Consider the following 13690-nt stretch of genomic DNA (forward strand, 5'->3'; position numbering starts at 1 on the left):
CTGAAAATTATGAGAATATGTGCTCGGTTACAATCTCGTGCAAGAAAGCGCATTTATCCCGCACTTTCAGCAAACAAAAGCCTCCGGTACATTTTTACCGCATGCTTGTGTGTGCAATATTCATTACATTTATGTAAAAACCACAATAAAAAAACAAAAAATAATTGCTTTCCTAGTTACACACAATTTGTAACAATATGGTAAATTATTTTCATTTTGTTGGTATGATGCTCAGTGACATCAGCAACAATAGCAAACTTCGGATATTAGCTACAGATGAATCCCTTCAAAATCTAAAAAATATTTGTCTTTCATGACATGCAAGTTGTCTGATGTAGGACAGCCAATGTTGCGGAAGAATTGTGGCAGCATAAAACAGTGATTTTCCTTGATAAATCAGCCTTTTTATTGGCTCAATATTGATGCTAATTTTAGTTCCGCACTCAAACGTTGCTAATTTGAAGCGTCGCCAGGCTCGAAAACACGTACAGTGTGTTCAGAGGAGCTGTCCTTGGTTCTAGAACCTCAGTATCAGTGGGAAAACACACACACACACACGCACACACACCACACACCCACCACACACACCCACCCACCCACACCCACACACACACATACACACATTTTTACTTTGTTTACTGTCTATATAAACTTAATCAAGTTTTGAGATGACTAATGTCCTGTCACATGTTCTTACATTCAAGCTTTTCTTTGATCAACAGCCAATTTCCAACATGTTTCTGATCTATTAATCCAGCTACAACATCTCCCCATGGAAACAGCTCTAATCCCATTGCTTTAAATGAACCTGAGATGTGACGTGTGTGATTTTTTGCCTGATAAGTTTCATTATCAAGCAAAAGGACGTGCGTCCCCTTTATTTTCTCTTTTTTTGTTGCATCATTCTGGAAAAGACCCCCACTAAATCTCAGTCTAGATAGCAATTTCCTGACTTTTCAAAAACCCATGTGCGTAATATCCTTTTTTTCATAAATGCAGAGCACCCCAGGACACGGCTTCTCGTCTGCTGTGTTTTATTAAATCACTCTTACATTAAGGCAGTCTGCAGCGCTCGTCCATTACTCACAACACAGTTAGAGCTGGACCTTTCAGAGGTGGGTCATTAATCACAAACAATTAAGTTAGAAAGTCGTGTGAGGGTCGATGCCCCCCCCCCCCCAAACTTCTGCTGTTTCCTGACAAAAATTAAAGCATCGCAGGAGTTCAGACTATTACATCCAGTTTCGTGACTAATGTGAGAAATATTGCTGTTCGGTGCATCTCGGCCCTCCACACACGCTTGATTATTACTGACACATATGCTGACTGGTTCCAAACCAAGAGCAATGGTTGGGTGAGGGGTTATACATCGCGAGAGCCACGCATGGAAACAATAACCCACATATGGCTGTTAGGCTGAGGCAAATGGAGACTGGCGATAAGATCCACATCCGGACGATTGATCTACTCTTTAATCGAAGCACAGAAAACCGCGAGAAACCTCTGAGAGCGGGATTAGCCACACACATACTGTAAATGAATAAATGGTTACGTACATATTTATAATGATGATTGGGCTGAAACTGGAATAGGAGTTTGTCAAACACCTCCACGTGACCAAGGCGACGGCGTCACGCGGTGATGATGCTGAACGGTGATCCTGCAGAACTTTAGAGAGGAGTTGTTTCCCCAAAACCACACGGATCTGAAGCCTCCAGCCAAAACGAGACACGAATGGTTTTAAGACAAATGGTCAAAGCTTAAAGTTGTGTCTGATGGAGACTTGAAAAGGTTTCTTCATCTGCGTATTTCTGTGAAAGACTGCAGGGATGGAGGGTGTGAGTCTGACTGATCTGTTCCCAGTGATGGCAGCAAAAAGCACATCTGGTAATTCTTAAAGGAGCGCAGACTGCATTGGTGGCATTAAAGGTCACATCTGGACACTTAAAAAGAAAAGAATTGGGATTTGGGTCTTAAATACGCAGCATTCGTTACAGGTGAGGAGGGTCGTATTTGGTGTCCTTTTAAAACCTCACTTCCGAAGGATTCCACTCTATCAGGGAAATGAATGGCTCTTTTAAAGATCACGCCACCATTCATTAACTCGGTCATTCATTCAGTCCACATAATCTCTGAGAATTTAGAGCAATTTGAAAAACAGCTGCAGCCACAGCAGCATCCACTGTCCAGAGACTAATCCAGGTCTCACAGCAGCCCAGCTCCCTCTCCAGCCCCCATCCTCTCTCTCTCCACCCCCCCCCCCCCACTCCTTCAACTTCCTCTGTCATTCTGGCCAGCACACACACACACACACACACACACACACACACACACACCAGGGGTCACATTTACAGGATTTACCCTCCATACAGTACAATGTTATAGCACTGTCTCGGGAAATAATCCCCTAATGCATAACACCATCCTCTTGTTGCCTCTAGCTGCTCCCGACTGCATCTGTTAGTAATGAAAACATGTAGAAAATGGCCGCGCTCTAGTTTTATGTCTTCATTTTAAACTAAAGAAAACAGGTAGAACTTAATACAATAAAGAAGCTGCTATTTTGTCCTGGCATGTGTAGAAAAAAAGATTTTGAATACACACATCCCAAAAAAATGCTATTGAATATGGAAGATAAATGTTAGTCACATTTTTCACTTATTTTTCCTTCAAATCTCCATCAGTGGTGTTTCAGACCTGAGATTATTCCACATCCATTGTCAAAAGCATCACAGAACTGTATCAGCATAGTTTGACCTCTGTGTCGCTGCTGCTGAAACCAGTTTGTCGGAGCATCAGTTCAGCTGCACCAGCGCCAAATGCTGCCAAACGCAAGTAAGGTTCCAAAGTCATGTGACATGGAGGCGCCGCCCATGTGACTGGAGGGCATGACTGCCGACTCATCCCAAACACGCACACCTTCTGTCGGCCGGCCGTCCGTCCGTTGTTGTTTACCAACAAAGAATAAACAGTGATACTTAAAGCAGGGAGGAAATGCATCGTCCCAGTTTATATCAGTTTAACCCAGATTACCAGAACCTCAGCTAATTAGGAGCGGGATGACTCGCTCTTTTCATCGTTTCCACCTGGGTTTTCACACTGAAATCCTGTTTGATTACCCCGGTGAGACTACAGGTAAACACAATAACGGATTATTCATTCCACAATGGAAAAGGGGCACCACCTCAGGACTATTCACCCTTTATCAGTTAACCTTTATGGATAATTAATGGGCAGTAATGAAAATCGATGCTGACATCATTCAAAATTAATCTGATCGGCTCTTGGAAATGATTGTTATAGGGGAAGGCTACCCACGCTACAGAGAGAGAAGGGGGTTTCTGCGACATTAACAGCACCAACAATGGATCTATAAACCAGTGGGATTTATGGTGAGCCAAGTTTAAGAGAAAAGAGTTTTTTTTCTTTATTGCCTGAGCTCCTCAAACACCCTGGGTTTGCTTTAGAGTGCATCCAGGTCTGGGCCTTTGAGGGGACTCAAAGCCTGAATCTCCCTCTCACTGTTGGGTTCTGACACTGTTGCAAGACAGGCCACATTTCCATAATGGAGGCTTTGCACTTCCCTAATAAAATAGCTCCACTAGTACGAGGAATATCTCTAGAGATAAGGGGAAAGCAGCAGAATACCAGATATTTCCAGTTTGGAGCATATCAGGTGTATTTGTGAGCTCATCTCCCAATTCCCCAGGATGTGTTCCAGTACCACCCAGTGACTCCATGAAAGACAGATCTAATCCAGCAGCAACCCACTCAAGGGCTCCACAAAACAGGTAGAAATTGATGTCAAATCAATATGATTTCTTATTGAGATGAAATGTTGGTATGTGTGAGAGCCTGAGCTTCATTCGTATTGATATCACGGTTGAAGGTGTACATTTAAATCCTTCATGTACGCCAGGAAGTGTAAATAAAACCCATCAATCCAAATCAGCTGTGACAGAAGAGTTTGATTTCCTCCATTTATTTTTTGCCATCCCACCAAGCGTGCACAAACATGGACCACCTTTTTTGTTCAAATTTCACTCTGCTTTTTTGAATTTACTGTCACGCATCCTGGTGGACCTGTGAGACTCCTCTCACTGTCTGCTCTAATAGAACCTCTCCTGACCCAGAAGGGAGAAACAGCCTTTACCAACAGATGAATGAATCATTTTGTATTTTGGGGGTTTCTGGGTCTTTCTCACCTGATCTCAGTTTCCTCCCAAAATGGAAAAAACAATTATGTACATTAAATTGTTTGGAGACTCTAAATGTCCCCTTTGGAACTAAAGGGTGGGCAACTGGTAGACTTTTCATGGGACCTGTCCAGAGTATATATAAATATATACAGTATATCGCACTGTGTGTGTCTGTAAGTGTGTGTGTGTGTTCTTGTATGTGCTATATAGGGAGGACCAGAATGCAAATTTCAAGTGAAGACATTTTTGGAAAGAAAGGACATTTATTTTGGTGTGTTTGAGGGTTCTCAATTTATTTAAAGGTTAGAGATGGGCTTATCGTCAGCCATTTTAACAGATGTGTGTGTGTGTGTGTGTGTGTGTGTGGGGGGGGGGGTCTCAGAAATGCACGATATCTATGAAAGTCCTCAGAAAGATAGCAGTACAAGGTGTTTTCCTGTGTCTTGTGACATACTATGAAAGTGATTAATTTGCAATACATAAATAGAGCTTGTCGTCTTCGTTAACTGGAATAATACAGTAGAAAACATTTACGATTGCCTGGTGAATTTCAGTCTTCAGTATTTTGGTGATAAGCATCTTTAATTTAGCTGCTACGCTCCTAAATCATGCCGCATTTAATTTATTTTCCCACCAGAGAGCTTATGTCCCGACCCCCACTGGGTCAATAAGCTAGTTCAGACATCATTTTTCTATGAATGTCTTTATTTAGTATAATTTAATTAGCTCGGGAAAGTTCATTTAAAGCTGGCCTGGCCAGAAGAGCAGCTGCACACCAGGAGGGTTCAAAACCGGGTGCACCGCTCAGACACTCTGGACCCTGGAGACGTCACCAAGTGTGTCGAATCCTCAGCAGTTGCCATGTTCAGGACAAGTTTGAGGAGGACTGTTTATTATCACTTCAGTCCAAGTGCCAACGGGGTTTAACAGAGCCAATTCCTCATTTCAAGCCATCGTCTCTGTTACCAAGGTTTCCATAGAAACTGGCGCGTCCCATTGGAGGTCAAATTCCCCTGGCAGCATGGCAACATCTGAGCCTGCTGCCCAATAATAAAGACACGGATTTCATGGGTAAATTTCCATCGATTGCCCTGAAAGACCTCCCTCAGCAGAATCAGGGCATTGGCGTTGCTTACTTGCATTATTCCTCAGCGGAGAGGTATTTTCAGAAATATTGCTCAGCTCAACATTTTCTTTAATGAATACTCCCATGTGAACTATAGAGAGCTGTTCTCTGATCTTCACGATTGTCCCCAGTGATGTATGAAAGAATGTGCTCGCTTTGATATGTGAGGGGAGGAAGCTCTCAGGGGGGAGATCCTCTGAAGACAGCAGGTACGTTTCCTCCTTTCAATGGAGACCATACAGCAGCATCACCGCTGGTTTAAGAATCCAGAGATGGGGAATCTCCACCGATTCCATCACTTCTTCTTTGTGCTTTTCATGCAGAGGCGGTTGGTCTTCCGAAATGACTCCTATGTTCGTGACCTGTGACTTGCGTGTCCCGTGAACACTTTTCCACTCAACAAATGTCGATCACGCGTTATTTTAAGCGCAGCTTGCTCCAACCAACGACTCTCTGCTGACATCATGCGTTTAATGTGGCAAGTTACATGTTTTAGATGCGTCCTGACATCTGGAATAGCTCACGCGATATCACACGCACGCAAAGACGCGCTGAATACACGCGACTTTTTTTTTTTTAATTCTTCATTTTAAATAATCTAGTTTATACATTTCCTACCAACTGGTTATAGCTTGTGTAGCATCACTTCTCTTGTCATTCCTTGTCATCATGAAATAATATCTTTTATACTTTTTTGTTCATGGAAGGTCATTGAGGACTAAAGTACATGAGTGCTTCTTACTTTTCTGCAGAGTCTGCATGATGACAATCCCCGTGAACATCAAAGAATGTGCAGTCAGGCTCATTATGCTATGTTATGTTATAACACATGCGACCAACAGTGCACATGCAGCAGATCTCTGACCTCTGGGCATCACACATGCTAGAACCTATTGCAGCTTGAGCTGCAGGGCTGACAGGCTTTAGTTGCTGAGGAACCAAGCAGAAGCCTGCAAATGTTGCAGTCTGTGCAGGTCCAATGTAAGCACGAGGAAGAAGACATGTTCTCCGTGTCCTTCTGGCTCCCTAAAGGTTTGCTCAAGCAAAGCAGTGATGGTGGTGGAGGGGGCATTTGGTCCTATACCTCAAACCTTCTCAAAAACCAACCAAACTGTTACTCAGATGAGTGGATTTGATGATGGATCGTTCTAAAGAGACACACTCCATAAAAAAGGAAATCAAAATGTACGTTTTGGGGGACAGCATATATTATAAACTCTGTGAACAGATTTGGTGTCCTTCCTAAAGATGAATGGATTAGACGGGTAGAGCTGAGTGCACTTTAGCAGGCGGCGGTGACTGTTTCCTGGCAACAGCAGAAATTCCTGAAAGCACAGAAGGTGACATAAATGTTGAAATTAAACTATAGACCGAACTGTGATCAACCAGAGAGCCACAAACCCACGCTGCACACAGAACGACCGTCCAGTGCAGGTGGAGAGGATTAAGTAGCAGTCAGTGTTCTTGTAGAGAAAATGTAGAGAAAAACAAAAATATAAAAACAACCATAACACAGAAAAAAGGCCCCAGATAATTGTGTAGGTAGGGCCATCCAGCAAAAGCAAGATGTGGAAGCCTCTGACAGCACAGACAAATGAACGTCTAGGTTTTTAATACTGTTAGTATTCAAGAAGACCTGCAGCGATGTTTGCAGATGTGCCAACAGCTGCACTCAGTCATCCACACATGTGAGTGAGCGTGACTTTGATAACAGGAAATGCTTTTTTCTGGGCTACTTTGCCCTAATGGAAAATGCAACTAATCCGATCTGATATCAATTATTAGGTCGGATATTGTGGATTCAAATGACAACAGGAGCGTTTGTCCCAACTGGAGGATGCTGTAATATCGGTACAGAGAAGACATGCCTGGGGATGCTAGAAGATGCTGTGGCATGTTGGCTCATTCTGACACAATTCATCGCTCCTCTCCTGTTCTCTCTCTCTTTTAACAATAGTAACAATGAAATAAATATGTGTGTGATTGTATTTTCTATATATTGTGTACTATAATACTCATTCTACCAGATAAGTCAGGACATTTTTGCAAAGTGGGGGCATTTTGATGGGTCCTCACAACATCAAAAGACTGTTTGAGGGTCAAGACATGAATTTAAGGTTGAGGTTAGAATTAGTATGGTTAGAGTTAATGTAGGGAGCCAGCTAATGTTTTATATCTATAACAGTCCCCACAATGATAGAAATAAAAGGATGTGTGTTTGTGTGATTTAGAAGTGAAGTTGTTGTAAATGATGTACACAGGCTCTTGTTTTCAAAGACTGAGAGTTTCGGTTTTCATCACGCTGCTGTGTTGTCACCACAGCAACATGACCGACTGTGCAGTCTGCTGATTCAGGTCATCACGCCTGAGAGAGCTGCTTGTGCTGTAGCCTGTCTGCAGCACACTGCTAATAACTTCCATGTCATGACTCTGTTGATACCACAAAACAGGTTGAGGTTTTTTCCTTTATTGGTTTAATTTGGAGTAGGTGAGTTTAAAAGGAAAATAAACATCCCTTTTATGAAAAAAAGAGTGATTAAGAGTTAGAGGAGGACAAGTGGGTCAGGAGCTAAGTCCACATGCATTAGATTAACAGCAAACAGGCCTCGACAACCATCCCAATAACTACTAGTATATTATTAATATATATATTTTTAACAAAAAAAAAATCAACCAATCGCTGTACCCGAGTAAACCAGAAGAGGGAAGTGTTAACCAAGATATAAACTCTGAGAAGCCAGAACACAAAACATTCATCGTGGAGCCACAGTTTCGGAAAATTCTCACACTTAATGAATTTAGTATATTAAAAGTAAAGTGAATTAGTCAACTTGATTGATTGAACTAATTAAGTGAACGATTGAACGCACGACAGACAGACAGGCAGGCAGGCAGGCAGGCAGACAGACAGACAGACAGACAGACAGACAGACAGGCAGACAGACAGACAGACAGACAGACAGGCAGGCAGGCAGACAGGCAGGCAGGCAGACAGAGAGACAGACAGACAGACAGACAGACAGACAGGCAGGCAGGCAGACAGACAGACAGACAGACAGACAGACAGAGAGACAGGCAGGCAGGCAGGCAGGCAGGCAGGCAGGCAGACAGGCAGGCAGACAGACAGACAGGCAGGCAGGCAGGCAGGCAGACAGACAGACAGACAGACAGACAGACAGACAGGCAGGCAGAGTTAGAGGTGTTAAAAGTTGCTCTAAAGTGCAGCACTGGTGATACAAATCGGCTCTTCTGAGGGGAACTCTGCTGCCACACCTATGTAACATTCATATCACTTGAATTATGAATCAGATAAGAAGAACTCTATGTTCCAGGCTGATGAATATTTAAAGAACTGAGTATACAGATCATCATATTGACATAGGAAGAATACTAATGTCTTCCTCTCGTCTCTGACTAGAGGTTAAGCAGAATGCAATCTGCATAATTTATTTTCATTCTTGCATTTTTGTACCTTTTGATTTGCCTTCTCCTTTATGGTTTGTTAACTTCTTTGTGGAGGGGGCCATCCCTTTTTAGAATTAAGTGTGGCAAGACGGAGCACAGATGAGGGATAATTGGTGTCACTTAGTTGGTGTCAACTTTCCGGATGTTTTATCTGCTGGAGACCTGCTCGACGGTGTGAAATACAGCGAGGGCCTCACATTTAGCTCCCGCAGCTGACATACGTGAAAGCGCTCCCCCCAGACAGACGCTGTCCACAGACCATTAAATCAAATGATATATTTAACTGTTTTGGAGTTTTATGTGAGCCTAACTCCTCTCTCTGGTGGAATGTGCTTATTTCTGGGAGAGGCAGACGGAGGGAAAGAAAGGGAGTGAGAGCCCATGCAGGTGAGAGTGTCTAACAGTGAGGAAATCAATATGATGTAAATTATTAAGAGCTCAGGAATGTGTCTGACCCCTACTGTCTTGCAGCAGGCTGGGCTCTGAAGGCTGGCAGGTGGACGCGAGCTTGGACTCTCCCTCTAACACTCATTAGTGGCTGGGAGCCGGGGCTCTTTGTGAGTGGGAAGGCAGGGATCACAGCAGGGAAGTGATGGCCTAGGCCTCTCACATCCCAGCTCAGCCTTCGCTCCGGCTCTGCCAGCCTCTCCCTGGAAGCTCATTAGTAAGTGCACTGATGCATAAGAGCTAGTCATTAGCTGGGCTTTTTTTCCCGTCTTCATCTCTTTTTCCCTCGACACTGTGTCTGATCCTGAAGACCGGTGGCAGTGCTGGTTTCAAAGATGAGAGGGGCCCACATTACCGCAGGTACTGCAGACGTATGGATATAAGACAGTAGTAGTAGGATCAGATGTGTTGGGGGGTGTTGTGTTTCCCCCCCCCCCCATTTTCTTTCTTCTTGCACATGGTGTAGGGTGGGGGGCGTCAATTTTGAGTTCTTCAAATGGAGTCCATCCACAGCCCTTCAAACCAAAGAGTAAACATTAGCGCTTGACCAGGACTTTGGCTGAGCGCCCCTTTCTTCCTCCGTGGTTGGGTTTGATCTGGGGTATTTGCTTTTGCTGCTGGCCAGATCCCCTCAGCACCTGATGGTTGCCTAGGCTCTGAGTAAATAAGATCTGGGGCCCGGGCCTCTTCAGGGCTGCTGGGTAAATAAGGTCTCTAGTGTGTGCAGCGTGCCTGGCAGCGGGGTGAGCATTGGTGTGGAGGCCTCCAGAGATGCGCCACCCCCCTTTTCTATATCTGGCTGTTTAATTCTGTTATCCTCTCTTTCTTTAACACACACACACACACACACACACACACACACACACACACACACACACACACACACACCACACACACACACACACACACACACACACACACACACACACACACACACACACACAGACCTGCTGTTATTAATGTTGCTGTTTCATGAGCATTATTGGCCATTTGTACGAATTATCACAATATTTGGCGCGTGCATTTGCCGAGTTTAATTGCTCAAACAGAAAGGGATCAAACTATTGCCTTTTTTTTTTTTAGAAATATATAATTCATTATTCAAATACTCTGCTATGATTGTGAACACGGACACACTTAGAATTTCAAGTGGCTCGACGTGTTTGGATCAGGCGTTGCGCTCAGAGGGACTCTTTGGCATTTGGTAAATGTCGGAAAGATAAATGATGATGATAGCACCTGTAATAACGTAATTACCTTCTCAATGGTAATCTTCTAAGCCCACAAACAAATGGATTTCATATAGCTCTGAAAGATTAAACAATTTAACACCTGATGTTTCCATGACTTATTGAAACCAAAAGTGGACACCGGAGACCTGCAAAATATTGTGGTCATTATATTCCCCAACCTACATATTGTGTACCTCGTTGCCTTTAGCCCATCTCAGGAAAAGCTCATAGACTTTGGTAAAACAAACATTACCTCCATTAAACACGCTCCATTCATCAGCTCCTATAGTGTAACTAACTGTGTGTTTTCAGTGGTGGATTTACACATAAGTAGGTGAGTTTGGACGCTATAGTGTCATTCAGCTAGTGTAACGAGGTATTCGCCTTTGTGAAAGTGTACTGAGTCACATCCCATCAGCTTAATGTGATCTGGCGCAAGCAATGCTGGACCCCCTTATGCCAATTAATCCAGGTTGTAACTCGCAGACTCCTGCTGACCGATTCACATCCACTGTTGATAGGTTTTGGCTCTGGGAGCCTCCAAACTCCTTGTTAGAGCCAAAAACCACAAGGAGCTCACCACCTCTTTCAGCCGCGTCGCATTGTCCGTTGATTGCCGGCAATTAGTAAAGCCAGGCAGGCTGAGAAATAACACGGCGGGGGCGGGGCCATTCCGATGCATGAAAACCTCAGCAGTGTTTGTTAACCCTGGGGGGCTCACGACTGACTTCTAGCACAGGCTCAAAAATGTAGCAGAGATCAATACAACAAGACTTTTGGCCATTATGGAACATTGTCAGCTGTTCTCACTCCTATTTAACAAAGTCAGTGATGAAGCTGAAGATGGGAAGTAAACCTGCTACCCTTCATCAACGGGGAGCAAGAAGCAGAAGGTGCCACAGATGTGCCGGCCGACTGGCCTGTAGGCTCCCCACTGAGCGTTGCTTATGGAACTAATCTATTGGGAGAGATGAGCTGAAGTGACTCAGAGAGGAAAAGCGAGGGTTAGATGCTGATTCCACTCATAATTAAATCCACCGCGCTCCTCCTCAGTTTGATCTGAGCAAGAGTTCACTCCCTAACCTCTATGTGGTCCCGTGTTGTTTTTTTTTTCTAATCTGCCATCAGCTCTGATTTTATTAACACGGCCTGTCAAGCGAGCACAAAGGGACGCACACCTGGCAGAGCACCCGCCGCAACACAACTTCACAGTGGATACGGTGCCGTGGGGACCCCCCCCCCCTTCCATAACCCCCCTCAGATGCTGGCAGGCCAATAATGTAAAATTTGTTTAATACCCTCCTCACTTACCTGGTTAATGTGGGGATTTGGACAGTGACGTGAGTGACGGCTGGTAATCTCTGAGCACTGACCAGCAGGCCGGTCTGGTGCCAAGTTTTATTTGGGGGGGGTGCACATTCCAATTGATTGGGAGGCTGGTGAAACAAACTCTGATGACAGAAATGAGAGCAGGCTGGGGACGGTGCCAGGTTTGCAGCCCTCCCTCGAAGCTTCGCTCTCCGTCCGTCTCTCTCTCTCACACACACACTCTCTCTCTCTCACACACACACACACGCACACACACACACACACACACACACACTCGCATTAGCGACACATTAACAGCAATCGCCGTGTGACTGCTGGGATAACTTAGCAACATTATCGCCCCGCTTTTCTTTGTTCGGTGCTTCTGAGCGCAGACCCTCTGAGCGTGTAACTTACTACGTAAACGAATCTGACACTTTTAAACAGCATTCCTGCTCCACCGCAATACTTCTTGATTTGCATTGAACTTGGTCCTTGACAATCGCGCTCCAGTCAAGAATAGTTTTAAAGTACTTTGAGTACTTCCAGCTTGGTTTTCAAACTATATTAGCTGTGTGAGCGTGGGGCAAATTGTAATTTTGACATGTGCAGGTCTGTAAAAGTGAGCGGGAAGCGAAGTTAGCGGCAGCAGCAACCCTGCAAACCTCAGCTAGTCTTTATAGCGAAGTTGATGACTGGACAAACAGTCTGGATTATTGTGCTGGAAAAATGAAAGCATATGCACAATTTACATTTTAATGAGCAAGTCAGCCTCATGAAATAAATTCTCCAGGCAACAGCAAATCCTACAATAAATCCGCGCCTTGATGTGCGCTAGCGCGTAAAGCCGAACGGGTACATTTGGTGTCGAATCCAGTTTTTAACTCGGTTTGGCTTAAATCTTACAGGTCAGGTGTTGCATTCGGCTCTTTCAGTGCTGATTGCGATGCACATGTAAGGAAGCCGTTCATGGCATCAAATGTGTGCATGCTTAATGTTCTGGTCAGCTCCAAACAAAACAGCGTTCAATTAGGCAGGAAGTAATGGCCTCCCCACCAATAAAGGATGTCTGTGCATGCATAAACGGACAGAAAAAGCACGGTGGCTCGTTCATGCCGCGCTATGTAATTTAGTTAATGCATTTCCTCTCGCTCTTTAAAACACTTGCACATTCAAACTTGCCATCATAATCTCTATGACAGAGGACATTAATTATGTTCATTGGCTGGTCGCTGATTTTTCACAACATCTCTGATTAAAATTTCACACGTTGTAATGATGTGCTTCAGAGCTAGAAGCTGTGAAATTTACTAACCAGCTAGCATTTCTCTATTCTAGGGAGGTTTTGTCCATGCGCGCGGCACACACACACACACACACACACACAATTAAATATCACAACGCTGTTGCTGGAAGAAACACTTTATTCAAATGCAAAATGCCTCATATTTTAACAACTTGTTCATTAAAATAATGTGCAAATAGGGGAACAATGAAATAGCAACAACTCTCCAGACATGTGGCTTCAAAATTCATATTTGGGAAGTTTAATTAAGCAATAGATTATATTTTGAAAGGAGTGTTCACATTAATGAATCCCTGGAGACGGCAGATAAACACTGCCGTGGTATCAAAGTATCCATCTTTTTAATGGATGTGAAAATTAAGGATGTAAATGGATGTGGCCCTTTATTTTCATGGCTCCTGGGAATATTTGCCGGACAAAAACGACACTTGTGTAACCTACGTTATACATATGCTTTCTTTTTTTGGTGTTCAAGGACAAACATAATGCACTTATTTGCATACTTTTAACAGCTACACTTGCTGAAAATAGAAATGGACCTTCCTGCTTTATTTAATAGAAATAGATGGAGGGTTTGAAAACACGCAGCGCCACACATTCTGACTGC

Source organism: Takifugu flavidus, chromosome 1, assembly GCF_003711565.1.
Source record: "Takifugu flavidus isolate HTHZ2018 chromosome 1, ASM371156v2, whole genome shotgun sequence".
NCBI lineage: Eukaryota > Metazoa > Chordata > Actinopteri > Tetraodontiformes > Tetraodontidae > Takifugu > Takifugu flavidus.